This window comes from Sorex fumeus, unplaced genomic scaffold, assembly GCF_029834395.1.
Source record: "Sorex fumeus unplaced genomic scaffold, SorFum_2.1 ptg000045l, whole genome shotgun sequence".
In the NCBI taxonomy this organism is placed as follows: domain Eukaryota; kingdom Metazoa; phylum Chordata; class Mammalia; order Eulipotyphla; family Soricidae; genus Sorex; species Sorex fumeus.
The window spans coordinates 986,477-1,009,456 of record NW_026606102.1 but is presented as its reverse complement, the minus strand read 5'-3'; the positions used below and the strand labels follow the sequence as shown (position 1 = coordinate 1,009,456).

The following is a 22,980-nucleotide window of genomic DNA, read 5'->3' as shown; positions in this document are numbered from 1 at the left end:
ACAGAGACAGAAGCAAGCCCTGAGCATTGCTAGGTAAGACCCAAAATAACAAACAAACAAAAGTTTCAGATGGCTGAGAGGTTAAACAAACAAACAAACACATTTAGGGGGCTAGAATAATATAGTCCAAAAGGTAGGGTATTTGTGAAGAACATGGCAGGGTTCAATCCTTGGCAACCCATATGGTCTCCAAAGAACCACTGGAAGTAACTCCCAAATACAAAGCCAGGAGTAACCCCTGAGCAATGCCGGATGTGACCTCCCCAGACAAATAAACAGCTGGTGATGCTTTCTGCCCCATGGGGCCTGGTGCACAATGGCTGCAGACAGTAGCGGCTTCCTTGGTGGTGTACACAGCCTGTTACTTGTATGGGCTATTATTAGGGACCTTGGAGACACCTTTGCCACATGTAAGTTGCCAGACGATGGGAGAGACACCAGAGAATGGAGAAACAGGAGCCGGGGCCCCGGGCTGGCAGGTAGTCACTTTATTTCTCTCTCCTTCCCAGCGTCGTCCAATCTCTCGCTTTTGGCACAGTCATAGTCGTTATTTCAGCCATAGTTTCAGACACCAGAGTTCCATCATCCTAGTCCCTTCATAGACCTCGAAGTCCTTCACTTCGTTACATCCTCTTCCTCGTCTCATTGTTGTTTCATAGTCCTCTACTTCCAGTCATCGTCATCATCTGGTTCACCTTCTAGTCCCAAAGTCTCCAAAGTCTTAGTTCTTCTCCTCATCTTCAACGTCTCGTCATCCTAGATGTTCTCTTCCCCAATATCTAGTCTTCAGCATCTAGTATTCAGCATCTAATTCCCAACATATACCAACTTTCTTGTCCCCCACATCTAGTCCCAACGTCTTCAATAGCTCTTAGAGTGCTACGCACTAAGGTCCTCAGAGTCTAGTCCTTAATATCTAGTTTTCAGCATCTTCAGCATCTCCATCCCAGTGTCTAGTCTTCACTTTCTCCTTCTCAGTATCTCCTTCCCAGAGTCTAGTTCCACGGTCTTGTCTTCATCTCCTCCCAAAGTCTAGTGGTCTAGTCCTGTCCTTTCTTACTCCTTACAACATAGTTATATAGAAATCATGAAGGGTGGGAATACAAAGGTGGGGTTAAACACTATCTTAGCAACAAAGAGATGTAAAACCTTTCCTTCAGGAGATTAACTCAAGGACAAAATCTCATCTAAGGATTTAGCATTCCAAATTACTAGGTAATCTGCTCAAGGGCAGGATTCCATCCAGGGCATATTGCTTTCTCCTTTCCTCAGATAGCAATCCATTTAAACAGTCACAGTAAATTTACTTCTTATAATATTTCTAGCAATGCCATTTTATATGAACACAGTAAGAGTTACATTAAGCTTAAAGTTTGGCTCTTTCTGGGGACATCTCACTATATATTCCAGACCATAGTCCTCAGGTCAGGTTAGTCTTTCCTAACCCCAGCAGGGTCCTTATTCAGTGACTACTTTTTGGGTCATTACAGAATTTGTCCATGACTGTGCTCTTAACTTATAGTTAAGTATTATGGCACTTGGCCTGGCCCATTTTGATGCCAGGGTAGCTCACAGCTTGCCCTGGGTCTATCCAGTCCCTCTTGGGACCCTGCTCTTATAGTGCTAGGCACTAAGGGCAACTGAGGCTTAAGTCAAGTAAATATGGTTGCCCAGGAGTAAATATTATTTTGGAGTCAATTAACTCCCATGTTACATAGCATAGCATCAACTGTCTTCCTGTGTCTATACAAGAAGGGCATTGCTAAATAAACCATGCAAATGACATAAAGGAAAGAGAAAACCAATTTGGATTATTAGTGCTTGATGGAATTGGGTGTGCCTCAGTTGCACTGTTGTGGGAGTGACTCAATAAACCTTAAGCTCCCTGTGGGAGCAGCAAGGACAACCCAATGTTATCCAATAGCCGTGGATGTTCCTATATGCTCTCATGCTGACCACAATCTCAGGCTCCAAACAGGTATGTGGTAGGCCTTTGCAAAGCCCCAGAACACGGTGGCCAGGGTCCATATTGGCCAAGTTATCATGTCCATTTGCACCAAGATACAGAACAAAGAATGTGTGATAGAGGCTCTGGGCTTTTCCAAGTTCAAGTTTTCTGGTCGCCAGAAGATCCACATGTCCAGGTAGTGGGTCTTTACCAAGTTAATAATTCACATGAGTTTGAAGACATGGTGGCTGAGACGTGGCTCATCCCAGATGACTCTGGATATCGCACATCCCAAACCATGGGCCTCTAGACAAATGGTGGGTACTACACTCATGAGAGTCTTGGACCTGCCCCTCAGTCCCTGCTCACTACCCTGGCACTCAACCACCCCATCTCACTCACCACAATAAATCCTGAATCTTAACAAATAAATAAATAGTCAATGACTGATTCTTTAAAAAAAATCCTCAGGCAAGTATTTATTTTTAAAAATTGTATGAGCACCTCAACCCTGTAGGAATGTCATGAGAAGATCAGAGTCATTTAGAGATAAATAAGATGGATGATAGATAGAAAAACAGATATGCGAAAATTTTGTGGGATGATCTCCCAAACAAAAGGTTCAACTTCTTCAAGGGAAGGAAGAGAGGACTGCCAAATTAACTCCACCTCATGCGGGGTGCACACATGAGGGTTGCAAAAGAAGTGTGGGAGTTAATCCCTGAACATCATGAGCAACTCTGGGCCTGCCCAGGAAATGATGGTGAGGTTAAATCAACAAGAAAATGTTTTATTCAGTAATAAAGAGTTGTATGTATTTAGTAAGAGTATTCAGTAATATTTAAAACTTCTAAGGGCAATGTTATCAGTTGTGGGTTCCTTCCTTGTGAGTTCTTTGCCTTTGGTTCACACCAGGCTTTGGTTAAGATAATAGTGACAAGATTAGCTGAGTCTTAGCCTCACAGCGATTCTTACCTGGAGAAGTTCTGAGTTCTCTCTTGTTAAATAGTGGGTGTCGCATACCCTGGGACATCAGTTGCAAACATTCCTGAGCAGAACATTTTTTTTGCCGTATGTCTTGTGTTTATTAATATTCATTATTGTTTAAATATAAGCCAACTTGAGAGATAGTGATGGGTATGGTTGAGTCTTCCTCCAGCTTCCCTTCACAAAGAAATTGTTTAATATTGCTAATATTATTCTTATATATATTTCATACTTTGTTAATTTTAGTAATATTTTGAAATTAAAAAATAATATTTTACTATTTTTTTCAATGCATAGTTTTTACCAGTTATCTGAAGAATGGCCTTTTCTAGTTTTTAATTCAATCAAAATAGTTATTGCATATAGGCGGAGCAATAGCACAGCAGGTAGGGCATTTGCCTTGCATGTGGCTGACCCAGGTTCGATTCCTCCATCCCTCTTGGAGACCCCAGCAAGCTACAGAGAGTATCCCGCCCTCATGGCAGAGCTGGCAAGCTCCCCATGGTGTATTCAATATGCCAAAAACAGTAACAAGTCTCACAATGGAGACGTTACTGGTGCCCGCTTGAGCAAATTGATGAACAACAGGAGGACGGTGCTGCAGTGCTACAGTTATCACACTTGTATAGTCTCTATTAAAATAAGTTTTAATAAATCACTTTTAATCTAGTAAGTTTTTTATATAAAATTAAGAGAAAAATAGCTAGAACTTGAGGTAACTATGCTAAGGAAGGAAATGAAGTAAGGAAGTGAAAACTAAAACTAATTTCTTATAGACAGCATCCAGTTGAGTTGCTTATTTATGTAAACCAATAATCTTTCAGTTGATCCTTCATCCAACTTTCATTTCACGTAAAAAATTATATATTTTAATTAAAATTCATTATTTTGTTGGCTATTTTATACCTTTTCTATTTTTCTTTCCCTTATCATTTTGGATGAATTGATTATAATATCACTTTCAATCTTATCTATACTTTCAGTTTATGATTTAATCACATTTCAATGGTTTAATGGGTAGAGATCTGGATGTAAGAAAGCAATACCACTTTCTTGGCATCTATCTCCCAGACACACAAAAAAGCATTAATTCAAAGGGGTATATACACACATCTATATTCATCACTGCACTCAGTACAATAGCCAAGTCATGGAAACAACCCAAATGCCCAACTTGTATGGATCAAGAATTTTTTGTATCCATACACAGTGGAATACTATGCAGTTTTAAGATTATGTTTATTAGAAACAATTATTTATAGTATTATAATCCAAAGTAAATAACTAAATGAATTTTTTAAAGAAAACCTCACTCCATGTTGGAAGATTTTAATCCAATAGTGTGGAATGATCATTAACTATGATAGAATAGAGAAATAATTGTCAGTGCTCATCACTTATAGGGGTGTAGTTCCCCTCCACCTTCTCTCAGGCTGCATGATGGTAGATCTCTTCCACTGTTGAATCTGTAGCTCCTGGAATTGGGTCTAGCAGATGGTGGTCACTGCATAGTAAACTTTTAGTGAATTAATGAACAAATAAGAAAGCTGCTGTTTTTCTAATACAATTAATGTGAAAACTTCAAGAAGTTCAAGGAGACAGCTTTGTGTTCCTTATAAAGATATATAGGAGTTTCAGTTCTTAACTGAAAAGATAAAAAAAAAATACCAAATTATGTCTCAAGCAGATAAACAAGTAGCGTAGTTATACTTCTTTAATTAAATTTACTTAATTAAAGGAATTCAAGGAATGGAAGGAGCTATGCTTGGAGTATCACACTTCACTCAAGTGAGAGAAGGGTTCCGGAGTTCTGTCCTCCATCGATGATCGAGAATCAGGGACGCTGCCTCATTTGCCAAGGCATCAAAAATCAGATAGGCTGGATACATAATTCGATTTGGAAATGACCGCTAAACTAGAGCTGTTACCAAATGGATTCCATGAGACATCAAAAGAACTCCTGGCTGCCCACCTACGTGATGGTCGGACTTCTTCATCAAGAACCTGAACGAACGGTTTGATGCTCTTCGTGTTTCAGGACTGAGCAGATGTCATTGGGCTACACTAGCATGAGACAGGGACTAATGCAGACGTTACTGGCGCCTGCTTGAGCAAATCTATGATCATAGGGATGACAAGTGATACAATTGATACAATTAAATTTATGGTATTTTGTAGTCTGAATTTTCTCTTTTTTTCTTGTTTTTTGAGTCCATACCTAGTGGTACTCAGAGTGAATCTCTTGACTTTGTACTCAGGGCTACCTTCTGGTGGGTTCAGGGGCCATATGAGGTATTAGGGAACAATACCAGGTCAATGAATGTAAAGCAAGCACCTTACCTGCTATACTAGTACTCTTGTCCCATAAACTGCACTTTCAATCCAACAAATAAGTTAATGTAGAAATGAGTCACGGAATTAAAAATAAATGAGAAAGTTTGATACAAGATCAACAAGTACGATGAAATGATTTCTATTTGTCCAGTTTTGTGATAGTCACTGGGAGCACAGGTACAAAAAAATATTGAAATGAATCACTTCAAGGAGCTGCAAGAGAGTTGAGTAGCATTTGCTAGAGAAAAAGAATCAAGAGGAAGAATTTCAGATCTACAGAGACTTGGGCCTTGTTGAGAAGAAATTATAAAATAATTAGACAAAGTTATTAAATATGGACCCAGTAAAGAAGGTTCCAACTCATAAGGATTTATGGATTATTTGAATACATATTGTCCACTGCATACTCATGTACAGTAATTTTATTTCCACTGGCTACTGAATTTGTGAGAATCCAAAATTTCTCCAATAATGTTCTGTATTTGAGTGTACAAAGTACAATCTTCACAGTACAAAGAATTGTTTTTAATATCAGTTATGCTGCCCCTTACCCTACAATCCCCCTCAGATGGTTGCCTTGGCAACTTCACAAGAAAGAACATGCTGTTGTAGCCACCTGTGATATCATAGCTAACGGCATTTTTTTTTTTTTGGCTGTGCAATGAAACAATTACTTTCTCATTAGCTATTTTCTGTTTTAACTATTTTAGCACCAGTCCCAAAGTAAATGGAATATCTCTGGGTTTCTGTAATTGATACTGATTTGCTTACTTACAAAGAAAGTTGTTTTCTTTCCCCTTCCCAATTTTGTTCAAATAAGCACCCTCTTACCACTCTGTACCAGTTATATTTGTAGCTCAGGAATAACTGAACCTTCTGAAGCTCAGAGAAGGAGTCCAATAATTAAGCCAGTTGTAATAGCTCCATCCTTTAGAAAGTAATTTGCTTAGGAACTCAGCACCTAATATGCACAAACAATTTCCTGTGATTGCACTGGTACAAAACTGTATTTATTAAAGGGTTCATATTAATGCTCTGCACAGGAGGTCTGGGGTCAATTCTCAACACCAGATGGTCCCCTGAACACTACCAGCAGTGACCCTAAGTACAGAATTGGGAGCCCTACACACTGCCAGGTGTGGTCCCAGAACCAAAATAAAATAAAACAGAAGTGAGCAAGGCATGCTGTGAGGATAAGAGTGCAAGCCTGAGACCAAATCAGACATGCGGTAGAAGCACGGAGCTAGAGAAAAGCAGAGAAATGGGGCAGGACTTTTCCCTTTGCCTTGTGTGTATCCTTCATGTCCCTCAGCCACAACCCCTGGCCCTGAACTTCTTGTTAGAGAGAATTTGTTCTGTTACTGCTTAGAACAACTTAAACTCAGGGAGTCTTGGAACTAAGGTCATCTTAATTGATACAGTCCTGGACTCCAATAATAAAAATATGACCTTGGACAAACCCCTTCATTGTTTTGGACTTGAGCTTTTCCAAGGAACTATTATGGACCAGAGGCCTCTAATCCATTCATCTTCCAGGGTTGGAGAGATAGCACAGTGGGTAGGGCACTTACCTTGCATACGGCCAGCCTGGGTTCAATCTCAGGCATTGCATATGGTCATCCAAGTCAATCCCTGTCGGGAGTGATCCTTGCTTGAGTGCAAAGCCAGGAAGTACGTGTGAGCACCACCACGTGTGGCCCTCATGAAAAAAAAAATTTAAAAGAAATTGTTCAGATTATTGCTAAACTTAGCACTGTCGTAGCACTGTCCTCCTGTTGTTCATAGATTTACTTGAGTGGGCACCAGAAACGTCTCCATTGTGAGACTTGTTGTTACTGTTTTTGGCATATTGAATATACCATGGGGAGAGTGCCAGGCTCTGCTGCACGGGCAGGAGACTCTTGGTAGCATGCTAGACTCTCCGAGAGGGACGGAGGAATAGAACCCGGGTCATCCACGTGTAAGGCAAACGCCCTACCTGCTGTCCTATCGCTCCAGCCCCCTTGCTAAGCTTACTTGTTGAAAAGGAAAAGTATTGTTTTAAGCACCATGAAGTTGTGATGTTAGTTTTTGTGGGGTTTGTTTTTGTTATTTTCAGTTTGGGGGTCATACCCTGTGCTCAGACCTTATGCCTGGCTAGCACTCAGGAATCATTCCTAACAGTGCTTGAAGAATCACATGGGATACCCAAGATTGAATTGGGGTCAGATGCATGCAAGGGAATCACCTTACCCACTGTAACATATCTTCAATCCCACCACGAAGTTTTAAAAACAGTATAAATAAGTCAATGGTGGTAAAGTTAAGGCCTGATTATGTGCTACATACAAACAATTGGCTGCCAGAAATTTATCTGAAGGGCCTATGAAAGCCTTTAAATCTGCTCAATTTGCAGTTGTTAGAGAAGAATCATGAGGAGTAGGTAAGAATCTTTTGGAAAGTGCAAAATTCACAGAGCTGCTGTTTCTTCTTGGATACTATATGTGACTGGTTGCTCCTCCTATCTCAGGGAGGAACTTCTAACTCAGGGAGAAAATACTAAACTTACCCCCAAGATTTCAGAGACCCTAATCACAGCTTTTAAGGCCAGATAGTCCAAACCAATAAATTTCATCTTTAAGCAGGACTCTAACATGTCTTTTTTTTTTAAAAAAAATACAATGAGCTTGGAACAAGGATCTTAGCAAACTTGTTTGATATACCCTGTTCCAATCTCAGAACTTGATATTTATTTGAGGGCAGAGAATGGACCCAGCAGTTATTTTTTTTACTTTAAATTTAATTTTTTAATTTTTATTAGTGAAACACCATGAGGTACAGTTGTAGACTTACAAATTTTTGTGCTTGGGTTTCAGTTATACAATGATCAAACACCCATGACTCCACTAGTGCCCATTCTCCACCACCACTGATCCCAGTATCCCTCCCACCCCCATCCCCCCATCCCCACCCATGCCTCTGTGGAAGGGCATTCCCTTTTGTTCTCTCTCTCCTTTTCGGTGCTGTGGGTTGCAAAAGAGGCATTGAGTGGCAATCATGTTCCGTCTATAGTCTACTCTCAGCACGCATCTCCCATACTGGGAGGATCCTCCCAACATCCTTCATTTGGTGCTCCCTTCTCTATCTGAGCTTCCTTTTCCCCTAGCATGTGAGGCTGGCCTCCAAGTCATGGAGTAAACCTCCTAGTACTTATCTCAGCTATTCTTGGATGTTAGTCTCCTATTTTGTTACTTTATGTTCCCCAGATGAATGCAATCTTTCTATGTCTGTCCCTCTCTTTCTGACTCATTTTGCTTAGCATGATGCTTTCAATTTAGTACCACTTGTATGTAAATTTCATGACTTCATCTTTTCTAACAGCTACGTAATACTCCATTATGTAGATGTACCAACGTTTCTTTAACCAGTCATCTGTTCTCGGGCACTCAGGTTTTTTCCAGATTATAGCTACTGTAAAGAGTGCTACAATGAACAAACAAGTGCAGATGTCACTTCGACTATACTTTTTTGCCTCTCTGGGCTATATTCCCAGGAGTGGTATTGCTGATGGACCCGGCAGTTCTTAAGGGCTACTTCTGACTCTGCTCAGGAATCACTTCTGGTGGCACTTGGGAAGCATATGCAGCTCTGGTGCCTTCCAGGTATCATACTCTCATAAATCACTGGCATTCAAATTTTGATCATTAAAAATAACCTGTTGGGAGGTTGGAGTGATAGCACAGCAGATAGGGCGTATGCCTTGCACATGGCCAACCCAGGTTCGATTCCCAGCATCCCATATGGTCCCCTGAGCACCACCAGGAGTAATTCCTGAGTGCATGAGCCAGGAGTAACCCCTGTGCGACGTCAGGTATGACCCCAAAAGCAATCAATCAATCAATCAATCAATAAATAAATAAATAAATATCTTTTGAGGAGAACTGTCATCTCTGTTTTTCAACCAGAAACTTCAGAATTTGGGTTGAAATTAAATAAATGCCTTACTTAAGTTTATAAATAGCCAGGAAATTGTGGAGCTGGTCTCCAATTCAGAATGCTCAACTCCAAGACCTTAGTTAGCTCTTTGGACTAGATCACATTTGCTTCCCCCTATTACAGGGTTTTCTTCTCTACATTTCCCCAGCTTCATGTAGAATATCACAGTCTAGGCAAGGGTTGATTATAGAAAGAGCTCTTCCTACACTTGAATATTTCTGTGTTATCTTCCTAATTTTCGTCCTTCAAATTTGAGTACAAGAAATAACCCTGAGTCTTAATGCAGGTTTTTGGAGCAAACCTAAGGCCAGACTAATTCTCTGAAAGCCAGTTGTTCTTCAGCTCCTGCCAGTTCCTGCCATTTTTCCTTTTCCAGAGTCTTTATTTCTTTGGGGACAATAATCACTGTTCTCTCAACCATGATTTTTAAAGCTGTTCTCCCAGGCTCCTTCCTGGGTGGTATTTCTTACACTGTTCCTTTTACATCTGATCATTGACCGTGTCACTGATGAAGTATAGCAGAGGCTAAATGGGACTATTTCTGCTCTGTTGATCTGTTTTCAGCTTAATATTCCATTTCCGTGAATGCAAGCTAAGTTTATTTGCTTTTCCATCTGGATCCCATCACACTAAAGACTGGTTTTTCTGAGAACCATTCTAGAAGGCTTAAGAACATTCAGGAAACTCTCAAAAACTAAACCAAAAAAAAAAAAACACTTAGGATCCATCCCTTTAAAAGGGAGTGCTAGTAATACGCAGTCACAGGCAGCTGAACTGGATGTCAAGCTTCAACATTAAAGACTGTGGCAGGAAACTGTAAGCGATTAAGCCCGATGTTACATTTGCTGAATTCATTGTGGCACTGAATCATATTTGGTGGGACTTTTGCTAGTGTCTGTGCTGAGATATGCGTTGGCTTTTCTCTGGTTTCTATGAACAACCAATTACTGAAAGCAGGTCACAAGAGTAATAGAACCATTCATTTAAGACTGGGTCACAAATTCAGAAATTTAGTTCATTCTCCTGACTACACGTTTCAACAGTTTACTTTTATTTTAATGAGTCCCTGAGACACCACTTGGGTCCTTCTCTTTCACACAAGAAAGAACCAGAAACAACATAGAGATGCTTCCCTCTGTCTTTAATAATCCCAAAAGATAAACTTATGGGGGCTGGAGCGATAGCACAGTGGGTAGGGCGTTTGCCTTGAACACGGTCGACCTGGGTTCGATTCCCAGCATCCCATATGATCCCCCGAGCACTGCCAGGAGTAAGTCTTGAGTGCAAAGTTGGGAGTAACCCCTGAGCATCACCGGGTGTGACCCCCCCCAAAAGATAAATTTATGGTCAAGAGGATATTTTCAACCCAAACAAAGTAACAGGTTTACTCACATTGTTAGTGTAGAAGCAGAAGATAAATCTTTTAGATGCCATTGCTAATAAAAACTATTTTCATGTTTGTGAAAGATTAAAAGGACATCTAAGAACATTTCTGTCCTTATTATCACATGGAATACCCACCAGATAAAGCTGGATTGTTTTTGTTTGTTTGTTTGTTTTCTAGGGGGTCACACCCAGCAACATTCAGGGTTTAATTCTGGCTTGGCAGTAAGGAATTACTCCTGGCAGTGCCTTGGGATGCTTGGGATCAAACCTGGATTTGCCAAGTGCAAGGCAAGTGCCTTACCTGCTGTACTATTACTCAGGTCCCCAATAATGCTGTTTTGTAGAAATACCTTAAAAAAGAAATAGAATCAAACCTGTAAATCATTACTATTGACTTGAATTATGAAACCTGGATGTTTCCTTACAGGAATTACAGATCTTCTTTCAACGAGATGGTCTTTATATTGTCTCTCCCATTGCTTATTATTAATGTCCATAATCAATGCATCTCAACAAATTCAAATTTCTGGATTTTAGGCCTCTTCATAATCAAGCTGGATAAGTTGGATGAACTGGACTAGTTTTCCCACACACAATTTTATTCTTTTCTCTTGGGATAGATGACTTTAGATTAGACCCAAAAGATCCAGACAGATTTTCAAAGCAAATAGAAAGGTTTTATAATATAAGTATATAGCACTGTAGCACTGATCTCCGTTGTTCTTATATTTGCTTGAGCGGGCACCAGTAACGTTTCTATTGTGAGACTTGTTGTTACTGTGTTTGGCATATCAAATACGTCATGGGTAGCTTGCCAGGCTTTGCCGTGCAGGCGGGATACTCTTGGTAGCTTGCCGAGCTTTCCAAGAGGGGCGGAGGAATCAAGTCCCTTGGTCGGCCGCATGCAAGGCAAACGACCTACCCACTGTACTATGGCTCCAGCATGGATTGTTATTTTTAAGAAGTTAGACCAAACGTATAGTAAGCAACTTAGATAAAAATTCTAAGCTAGTAACTTCATTTTTCTTGGTGGCTGTATAGTATTCCATTCTGTAGATGTATCATAGTTTCTTTAGCCAGCCATCTGTTCCTGGGTTATTTCCAGATTCTGGCTACAGTGAATAGTGCTAGAGTGAGCATAGACATGCAGATGACTGTTATGCTGTGTGACAGGCAGAACAAATGGAATATTCAGGTGTGGCTTGAAAACCACCTTGTGTGGATGGTGAGACATAAGATTTGTACCAAGCAGGTGCTCAGAGCAGGCTCTTGTTGACAGTGAAGGTTTCCTGGGTGGCTTACGTGAAGTGTGAAGGAAGAGAGGTGGAAACCTTGAGAAGGAAATCTATTGCTTTGTTCTACCTATCTCTGTCACCCAAGAAATGATCTAGGAGATTTTGGACTGATGAAAATCGCTATGAGTCCCTGTACAGCACAAATGCTTACGTCCCACAAGCCCCATGAAGCAGCCATAAAGCTATAACAGAAGTCCACTCTTTCTGCATGTTGTAGACGATCCCTGCCACAGGACTTTTCAAAGAGCCACAGACTCAGACTGGAATGAGGAATTGTTCTTCACTGGAAAGGGAAGTCAATCCTAATTTTACCCAACCTTTGGGTTCATTGCCTTTCTCCCCCCCCCCCCCCAAAAAAAAACAAAGAAAAAAGAAAGAAAAGAAAAGAATTTCAGGAGGATGCAAATGGTGAAGATTATTGTAGGAAATAAAGAGAGGTAAGGAGAGAGGTAGCTTAAGATATGTGCTCAAGAGAGAACACGGGCCTCTCTAGAGGAGAGAGAATCTAGTCTACATCCTAATGTTAAAGTATAAGAGCATGAGAGTATGAAAGTGCATCTCAAGAGGGGAGATGCGGGGCTGGAGCACAGCGGGTAGAGCGTTTGCCTTGCATGCGGCTGACCCAGGTTCAATTCCCAGCATCCCAGATGGTCCCCCAAGCATCGCCAGGAGTGATTCCTGAGTGCAGAGCCAGGAGTAACCCCTGAGCATCGACTGGGTGTCACCCAAAAAGCAAAAAAAAAGGGGGGGGGGAGATGCGAGCATCATGTGTGCAGGCAGCACATGCTGCCTGCAACACTCTTCAGTTCCAGATTTCCTGGGGTGACCAGTGTGTGTATAGAGGGATGCAGTAGAGTCCTTTCTCAAGACTGCTATCTCTCTCCTCCCCTTCATATAAGTCACCTGGGGAACCCCAATTCTTTGCCCACCAGCAACACTACTACCACGTAGGGTTCTTAAATCAAGAACATCTTGTGACCTTTGATGGGGGGGTAGTTTCCAGAAATTTAAAGTTGTGAAAAGAAATGTGCCGGGTTTGATTCCTCCGCGATTCCTCTGCCACTCTCGGAGAGCCTGGAAAGCTACCGAGAGTCTCTCGCCCCCTCGGCAAAGCCTGGCAAGCTACCCGTGAAGTATTGGATATGCCAAACACAGTAACAATGAGTCTCACAATGGAGATGTTACTGGGCCCACTTGAGCAAATTGATGAACAACGGGAGGACAGTGCTGCAGACAGTGCTACCAACTGCCTTTAAATCTCCTCTGAAGTTTAAAACAGATCTGTCACTGTCACTGCCCTCCCGTTGTTCATTGATTTGCTCGAGCGGGCCCAATAACATTGTGAGACTTGTTAGTGTGTTTGGCATATCGGATACGCCATGGGGAGCTTTCCAGGCTTTGCTGTGCAGGCGAGATACTCTCGGTAGCTTGCCGGACTCAATTTAATGCAACTTGTGGTTTTTATATTAAAATATAGCTTACCATTTTAATTTTTCATATCTGTTTAAAATTCTTTTTTATTTAAAGAACTTATGATTACTGTCTTTAAATTATTTATTATGCAATTTTGTTTTTATTTTAATTTTTGTAGCATTATTAATTGTTATTATTAACTGATATGCATGAAAGATAGAAAGAGACAAGATTGTTTGAAGAAGAGAGCTGGAAAATGAATGTCACTTCTCTTCCAATTTACCATATGGATCTTTGTGGTTAATCAGACACTCAGGAGATGGTTTCATAATAAATGGAGGAACTGTGTTATTCTAAGCCAAGGGTTTGATGGAAGTTCTTTAAGGCAGGATTAGGATGTTGACATAAAGGGAATGTTGAGTAAATTTGCCTGGGAGAAGTTAATATAATGGGCAGAAAATACAGTGATAAGGAAAGTGAGTCATTTGTTTACCTGGGATGTCTGCCTAGTAGTTTTTGTTAACTTTTTCAGGTAGCCAAATGTCCTCCATTACTTTGTCCACCTGGAATTCGGCTATCACACCATATGATGTGGTTATGCCTAGAGTTGTATCACAATCAGCAAATGTCATTTTGCTTCGTTCTTCGATTAAAAAAAATATGATTAATGAGCAAATCAAACCTAGTACCGGAACAGATACCTGAAAATAATTATAATAATCAGAAAACCTCTGCTATAGCCATCTGCTAAACTAGTCTTTAGGTTAAACTATGGAACCTTAGTTTCTCAAGCAGATTAAAACCACAAACCAAGGTAGCACCTTGATAGAAAAGTTGGCAGACGTAATGGAACTAAGGAAAACAAAATTGTCTGGAGAGCCTGGAGCAGGCTATGATGTGTAATATGAAGAACTAAACAAGCTCAGCTGTGATTCCTACGGGTATGAGATTCAAAGAGTTCTCACCAGTGGGGTGGAGTATATCTCTGGGAATTGCCAAGAAAATGGGGAACATGCCAAATCTGAGTTTTCTATTAGACATAGTCTGTAGGATGGAACTGGAAATAATTAGAGGGTTAGGCTGTGAAATTAAGGCAGAGTTACAGTGGTGTGTATGGATTGGAATAATAACAAGATTATTGGTGGGGCAATACTTGGAGGACACCGGTGCACACAGGATTGATTAGGTGTCTTAGACTGGATTTATGGCACCAAAAGCCATCTAACTTTGGTAGACTGGGAAACAAAGGTGACATTCCATGGTGTGGTTGGAGGAGGGGGATGCAGGGGGCTCTAAAGCATTGGTTCTAAGTCCTAAAGTTATCAGCTTTAGAATATAAACTGCTTATTTTCCTTAAGCCTTGGTTTCCACATCTAAAAAATGTAAATTAGGGGGCTGGAGCGATAGCACAGAGGGTGGGGTATTTGCCTTGCATGTGGTTGACCTGAGTTCAATTCCAGCATCCCATATGGTCCCCTGAGCACCGCAAGGAGTAACTCCTGAGTGCAGAGCCAGGAGTAATTCCTGTGCATTTCCAGGTATGACCCAAAATGAAAAAATTAAAAAGTAGACTAATGCTTATCTCTCGTGGGACTTACCGAGAAAATGAAAGATTATACTATTTTCATTTACTGTTCAGTGTGTGGTATGCAGCAAATGTTCAGAAATGGCCTTTGTTAATATTTTAATTGCTTTTTATTAATGGAAGCTAAGATAATAACACATCTCTAGCTCTAGTCAAGATTATCTGGCTTAGGAACTAATTGATTTTGTCCAAGAATGGTGGCATAAATTTTGATTGAGCAAGTTAGTGGTGTTGAACTGTTCAGAGCTAAAGCCCTCTGCACCATCAAAAGGACCTTCTTTGAAAGCATTACTTTTGTTAATTTCTTCTTAAAATTAGTTTACAAAAATGTAGTATGGATGTTTTATGTTTAATTTCTGCAAATTTTTATTGTTTGATGATTCAAATTCAATTTAGCATTTTAATTCAAGGTTCTGTTGGACCTTCTTTATTTCATAGATATGAGCCATTTGACCACTAACTTGGGTACATCAGTATTTCTGAATGGTATAAGGTAAATTGGATTAGAATTAAATTTTGTGGGACAAAATGATAGATAGTACAGTCGGGAGGGTGCTTTCTTGAGCATTCCTGACCCAGTTTTGATCCCCATTATGCACCACCAGGAGTGGTCCCAGAGCTCAGAGTCAAGAGTAAATCCTGAACACTTATGGGTGTGGCCCAAAGCTTAAAAATATTTAAGAGAATTAATTTTGTTAGTAGTTGGCAGTTCTCAGAAATCTTGTCCAGACTATAAATTGGCACTACAAAAACATCCTTTAAATAATGGATTAATTTCTGCATCTATAGTTACAAATTGATGAGCACAAAATAAATGAGACATCTACATCGGAAAATGTCACGCTGGTTCTTAAGAAATTTACAAATGCAATTCTTATTAGCTTCATAATTACTAAGGCTTTCTAAATTCACATTACTCATAAACATGGAGGCATAACCTCAACTTAATTCTGATAGTGAATGTCCCTTTTAATTAATGAAGTTAACAAAGAAAAAAGTAAAACATAGGCCAGAAAGCTGTTCCAAAACTTTTCCAACATGCAGAAGGAAGGAAATCAGTGAGAAATAATTGCTGCAAAGGCTATTCAGGCAGGCAGTTTCATAGCTGTGCATTGTGAACTGAATTATTTAACTTATGATGCCCTCATTTCCTCAGATATAAAATAAAAACTACCAATTTGATATCTTAACCTCTAATGATTGATATTTTCTAGGAAATGAGGTATGAACATTTAGAGTATACCACACTTCTCTGGAATAAGAGCTGAACTGGATTTAATAATAAGGAAACAACCTACGGAGGATGGGATCTATTACTGAAATCAGGAAACCAAGGCAGAGTTTTCTGGTGTTCCATGGATAATTCTATTACTAGCCTGTTCTGTAGTCATACTCCCATTCTAGTTATTTCCCAGTTTTAGATAAAATATTTGACAAACAGGACTACATCAAATTAGAGAGTTTCTGCATGGCAAAGGAAATATAGACTAAACTAAAAAGGCACCCAATTGAATGGGAGAAAATGTTTGTGCTCAATACATCAGAAAAAGGTTTAATATCCAAGATATATATTTAAAATTCTCCAAGATCAACAACAACCGAAAACCCTATAAAAAGTGGGAAAAGGAAATGAGCAGATACTTATCTAAAAAGATAGACTAATGGCCAATAGGCACACATAAAAGGGCTCAGCATCACTTATTATCAGGGGAATCCAACTCAAGATGAAAAATGAATTTCATCATACACTAGTGAATGGTTCATATTAAGAGAATAAAAATCAAACTGTGAACAATCTGTGTTGGCAGAGATATGATGAAACAAAGGCACTTTCATCCGCTGCTGGAGGTAATATTGTCTGGAACAACCTCATGGAAAAGAGTATAGAAATGTCTCAGAAAAGTAAAATAGAGTTTCTATATGACCCGGCAGTTTCATTTCTTAGTATCTACCCCCAGGACACAGAAATGTTCACCCAGAAGGATATATACCAGTCATTATTCATTGCAGCACTTCGCACAATATCTAGGACAGGGAATTGAACTGTTTAAGGACAGATGAGTGGATAATGAAGTTTGTAATATATACACAATTGAATACTATGCAGAGACAAGGAAAAAATAGTCATTCAATTCACTGTAACTTGAATGGAACTAGAGTATATCATGTTTTAAAAGTAAGTTAGAAGAAGAAAACCAAATTGTGTAATCATGAAGCAGCTAGGAAAATCCCACGGCTGTCTCTCACCGCCTGCATTTAGTGGTCCATCTGGGATGGCTGATGTCATGATCGGATGAAGGAGATGAGGGCCATGCTGGTTGGTGATCAGTTGCCGTTTATTCCATTCTCCCCACGCGCCTGTTCCATTCTCACTAAGTTCCCCATTCTAGTCTCACACTGCCCCTCATTCCTGTCTCCTCCTGTATCTCCTGCTCATCCCTCCATGTTCCCTCTCAAAGCCTTGATTGCTCTCTGTCCAACATCTCCACTGGGGGTAGCCACCACACTCTGGTAGCACAATCAACATACGAAAGCCCTTCTTACACTCAAGGGCAAAATACCACTTAGGGGTGTTTCTCCTCTCTATAGTCCAATATCTTAATTAACATCTTAATTAACATCTTAATGCTGCTTCTTAATATTAGTTATTTTGTATGGACACTGTAAGAGTACGTATATTAATGTGTATTAAGCTTGTAGGGTGGCTCTCCTGGGGACATCTGGATATAGATCTCAGACTACAGTGCACAGGCCAGATTAACCCTCGCAGGATCCTATTCCAGATGTTACTTTTTGGATCATGACAGAATTTGTCCATTACCATGCTCTTAACTTATAGTTAAGTATTATGGTGCTTTGGCCTGGCCCATTTTGATGCCAGAGTAGCTCACAGCACTTGCCCTGGGTCCATCTAGTTTCTCGTCAGGACCCTGTTTTTGGGGTGCTAGGAAGTAAAAGCAACTGAGACTGAAGTCGAGAGAACAGATGCCCAGGAGTGAATATCATTCGGAATCAATTAACCCCCAAGTTACAAAAGCATAGCATTAATTATCTTCCTGTGTCTATACAAAAAGGCATTGCTCTTAATTAACTATGCAAAAGACTAAAGGAGAAGAGAAAAGAAATATTTAAAATTTAACAGAATCTGATTAGGAGATAAAGGTGTTTCACCTTGGGGAAGCAGAGCACAAACAAACACAGAGGAATGGGAGCACTCTGATGGGAGCTACCCAACAAACCTCAGCTCCCTGTGGCAAGGCAGAAAGGACAAACCAGTGTCATCCTACAACAAATACCAAGTGTTCTCTTCTCTGTGGTATATAGAACAACAGGGCAAGGAAATGAAAGGCATCAAAGGAGTGATACCTAAATTGCTTTCCAACCTAGATTATAAAACTGGGAAGGATAGACAAGGAGTGAAACCGAGGGATGGAAGTAAGAGGAGGTGGGTGGGAGGTAACAGGGATAAGGGGCAGGGCCACGTTGGCAGTACAGAGGTGTGGCATATTTATATATCTGAGCCACAGGACAAACAACACTGAAAGTGTGAGATCCAAACTACAAAAACCAAACATAAATGTGCCTGTCAAGGAGGCAAGACTGGAGGTAGGAGGGAAATGGGGACACTGGTGGAGGGGAAGTTGACACTGGTAATGGAATTTGCATTGGGAAATTGTATGCCTGAAACTCAACTATACGTCACTTTGGAAATTACAGTGCATCAATAAGGTTTTTTTTTCCCCCATTGAAAATGAACATTCTAACAAATTTGATAAGATTATGATCTTGACATGGGAGTTTCAAAGTTGCCCCTTCCTCAAAACAAACCCAGCCCAATACATAACTGTTTAAATAGCGTTCTGGGTTGGAAGGATAGTACGGCAGGCTGGGTGCTTACCTTGCATAAGGCTGACATGGGTTTGGTCCCAGAGCACCACCAATCTTCAGCACAGAGCCAGGAGTAATCCCTGAGCATTTCCAAAAGTGATAAAAAATAATTAATTGATAAGCTTGCTTGTTCGCTATGCTAAAGGTAGTCCCACAAAAGTAGAAGTTAGGGTTGAGTCATAGCTGTATCTCTCTGTCTCTTCCCTCTCCAAGTCTTGCATTTATGAAACTATAAGAATTAGGAAGAATTTTCCTTAATGTCTTGTGTAATAAATGTCCTTCAGAAGAAAATGCAATTGATAGCAGAAACTTGCTCTCCATCTTCTTTCAATGATTGCTGCATTGTATGTTGGAAAGAGGTTCTAAGGTCGCATAGATGTGGTTCTAACCATTTGTCTCACTTAGTAATTATATGATCAAGTCAGTTTACTTTTCTGAGACTCAGTTCTTACACTTTTTGCAATAAAAACTGTTTTATCTATAAATTATGAGAAAAAGGAGAGGGAGAACAATAAAGAGAGGAAAACGAGCCCCCAAAAGAACCCGGGCTTCTTCTGATTGGTGAGAGAGCCATGGTACGTATCTCAACCTTGAAGTATAAAAGTACACCTCTCAAGAGGGGAGATGCAGATGACACGTACGTGGAAATACACATGTGCTAGGCACCCATACATGCTCTTGAGGAGCAAATGCACCAATTCATCCACTTGAGCAGCACATATGCCAATTCTTACATTTTTATGATGAGAATAATCACAGTAAGAGCATTTCACAGAACATAGAATAACTGAATAAGAAAACAACATCTGCTATTTTAAAGAAATGCTATTATAAAGATTAAGTATTTAACACCGTGTACAAAATGCTTAACTGAAAATTAACCGAAGACAGATATCAGACCAAAGGAAACATGGGTGATATACTCTTCAATCAGTGATTGAAGACCCAACTTCAGTGAAAACGGAAATGAAAGACAGAATAAACACATGGGACTACATTAAATTTAAAACCTTAGAGGCATTCCGAAGCAGAGCTTAGGAGGTCAGGGGCCACTCTCAGCAATATTCAGTCAACAAGACCAGGTGATTCAGTGCTAGAGTCCAAGGATTTAGTGATGCTCAGGTCTTGTTGTGCCAGGGACTACCAGGGTCAGAGTTTGAACTTAGATCCTGACACATGCAAATCATTCCCTGGGTCCCACTTATAAAACTTTGAAAGAGGGAGAATTTTCGTACACAACAAAATTAACTACCATGTTTGTTCCTTTCCGGATGCTTGGGCCAAGCCTCATACAGGAGTGAAGTCCCACAGAACCCAGGTAATGCAGAACTTTGTGACTTTGGACTCTGTACTCAACAGGAAACAGGAGCAGAGTTCCTCTGCCTGCGTCCCCCAGTCTCCAGTGACCCAGGGGTCACACTCAGAAGCCACACCTTGCCGGCATCAGATAATCTCACTGACCACCCTCCAGAACTTATGGCTGCTCCTCCCAGACGGGAGTATAAAATGAGGCTCTCATAACCATGACACCAGACTCCACACTAGGCTATTTTTACTTGGGAGACCCCAGAGGGGGGCGGGCGAGAGCCCTTCCCACCCCAAGGGACCCAGCCCCAGCAGCCGACCTCCACTACCCAAGCTCTGCTACACTCCAGGCCATTTTCCAGATGTCATAAAACACTTCCTACCCATTTTTCATAATTACCACACCATGTTTGATGGAGTTCATAAAGTAGGCAAAAAGTATATATATATATATATATATATATATATATATATATCACGATCACGATCACGACCACCCTGTTGTTCGTCGATTGCCTCGAGCAGGTGCCAGTAACGTCTTCTTCGTCCTAGCCCTGAGATTTTTTTTTTTTAAAGTGCCATATTCAAGGCTTTTTCAGGGTTAGGAGAATGAGACCCATCATTGTTACTGGTATTTGGCATATTGGGTATACCACGGGGAGTTTGCCAGACTCTGCCGTGTGGGCATGTTACATTTGGTAGCCTGCCAGTTTGACCGAATTAGGAATGAGATGATAAGATGTCGCGCGGCCGCTGAGTGTGATAATCTCTGGATCCTGGCCGTTGTTGGAGTTACACGGCAGTTGGTGGGTGTAACTGTCTAGTTACTGGCAGGTCCAGTCCCAAACTGTACAGGCTTGGAGATCTCAGGCCCGGGTCCCACACACCTGGGTTCCTCTGTCAGTTCTTTTATGCGTGAGGCTCATCCAAGTGTGTGGAGAGTGCTCCCAGCAAGGCCTTGGCTGGGCCTCGGTGGTCTTCAGCTGTTGGGCCCTGGTGGAGACAGTCAGGCATAGGGTAGGAGACTCTGTCTTGTTCTCTCCCAGCAAGCTGTCAAGAGTATCCCACGCGGCAGAGACTGGCAAACTCCCTGTGGCATATTCGATATGTCAAAACCAGTAACTATAACAGATCTCATTCCCCTGACCCTGAAAGAGCCTCCAATCAGGAAACATGAGTAAGGAGAGGCTGCTAAAATCTCAGGGCTGGGAGGAATAGAAACGTTACTGGCTCCCACTTGAGCAAATTCACTAACAATGGGATGACAGTGATACAGTGATAGTTTATTCCTATACCTACTTTCAGCACACAGTTCTTATCCAGAGTGATCATTTACAACTATTATTGTAGTAGTTGTCCCTTCTCTATCCCAACTGCCTTCTCCCCCAGCAATGAGACAGGCTTCTAACCATGGACCAGACATGATAACCACTCAGTATCTGTATTGCAAACCATAATCCCCTATGGGAAAGAGAGAAAAAGAAGAAAGTTCCCACCATAGAGGCAGGATTGGAGGAGTGAGGGGACGGGGAGGGGATGGTGGGAGGGAAACTGGGGACATTGGTGGTGGAAAATATACACTGGTGGAGGGATGGATGTCAGAACATTACATGACTGAAACAAACCCATAAACGGCTTCATACTATGTATTTCGTTGTGAATCAATGAAAACAATAACAATAATAAATTATGGTGAAAACAAAAATAGGAGAAGATACTTGCAATTATATATCTAACTACACTGTAGCACTGTACTCCCGTTATTCATTTATTTTCTGGAGCGGGCACCAGTAACATCTCACAACAAATTGTGAGACTTGTTGTAATATTTTTGGCATATCAAATATGTCACGGGTAGCTTGCCAGGCTTTATTGTGTGAGCGGAACACTTTCAGTAGTTTGCCAGGCTCTATGAGAGAGATGGAGGAATGGAACCCAGGTCAGTTATGTGCAAGGCAAACGCCCTACCTGCTGTGCTATTGCTCCAGACCATATATATATGGTAATATTTGGATAATATATATACATATATTATCCAAAAATATAGAGAATTCACAAAACTCTACAATAACAAAAATCAAGGAGTTCAATAAAAGTATGACAAAGAGTCATAAATTGATATTTTTAAAACACACATGGCCCACATACACATGAAAAATATTTTTAATAGGGAAATATCAAAATCAAAATAGGATGTTCCTCCACATTCATAAGACTGCCATATAAAAAAAGACTAGAAACAAGTGTTGGCAAAAGGATGAAGAAAAAGTTACTCTGGTAAAAAGTTGATGGGCATATAAATTGGTATAACTCCTATGGAAAAATGGTGTGATTTCTTTTAAAAAATGGAAATTTGTATGAGTCATCTGACACTCTTAGGCATTTATCCAAAGATCATGAAAATACAAATTCTAAACACTTCACATCCCTATACTCACAATGGTATTATTAGCAAGAACAAAAAACATGAACTCAACTTAAATGCCCATCCACAGAAGACTCAATAAGGAAGTTGTGATATCTATCTTAATGTAACGTTACTGTCTTAAAAAATAGAGAAATATGAAATTGTGCCTTTGGGACAAATGAATTAAACTTGAAATGATTATGTTAAATTAAGTAAGCAAAGAAGTAAAAGACAAAGGCTAGATGTTTTTGCTTATATGTGGTATATGAATTACTGAAGCAAACGAACTGACAAGAAACAACAAAACTCCAGACTGAGTGAAAATTATGGTGATTCCCAAAGGAAAAGGGAGGGGTTGGCAGAAATGAGCAGAGGGGTCTTTGGGGAGTAGGGGGGCAGGGAGATAGCACAGCATTAGCATCAGTACACATATATAGAGGTATGAAGCTACATCCCT

The 22,980-nt window shown here is 40.5% G+C and overlaps 1 non-coding gene across 1 annotated transcript; it reads left to right on the top strand.

Moving 5' to 3' along the window:
- The first annotated feature begins 264 nt into the window (after positions 1-264).
- On the top strand, positions 265-401 carry LOC130031171 (small nucleolar RNA SNORA70). Its single transcript, XR_008793625.1, has one exon. It is a non-coding gene; the product is annotated as a small nucleolar RNA SNORA70 (small nucleolar RNA).
- The last annotated feature ends 22,579 nt before the right edge of the window (positions 402-22,980 follow it).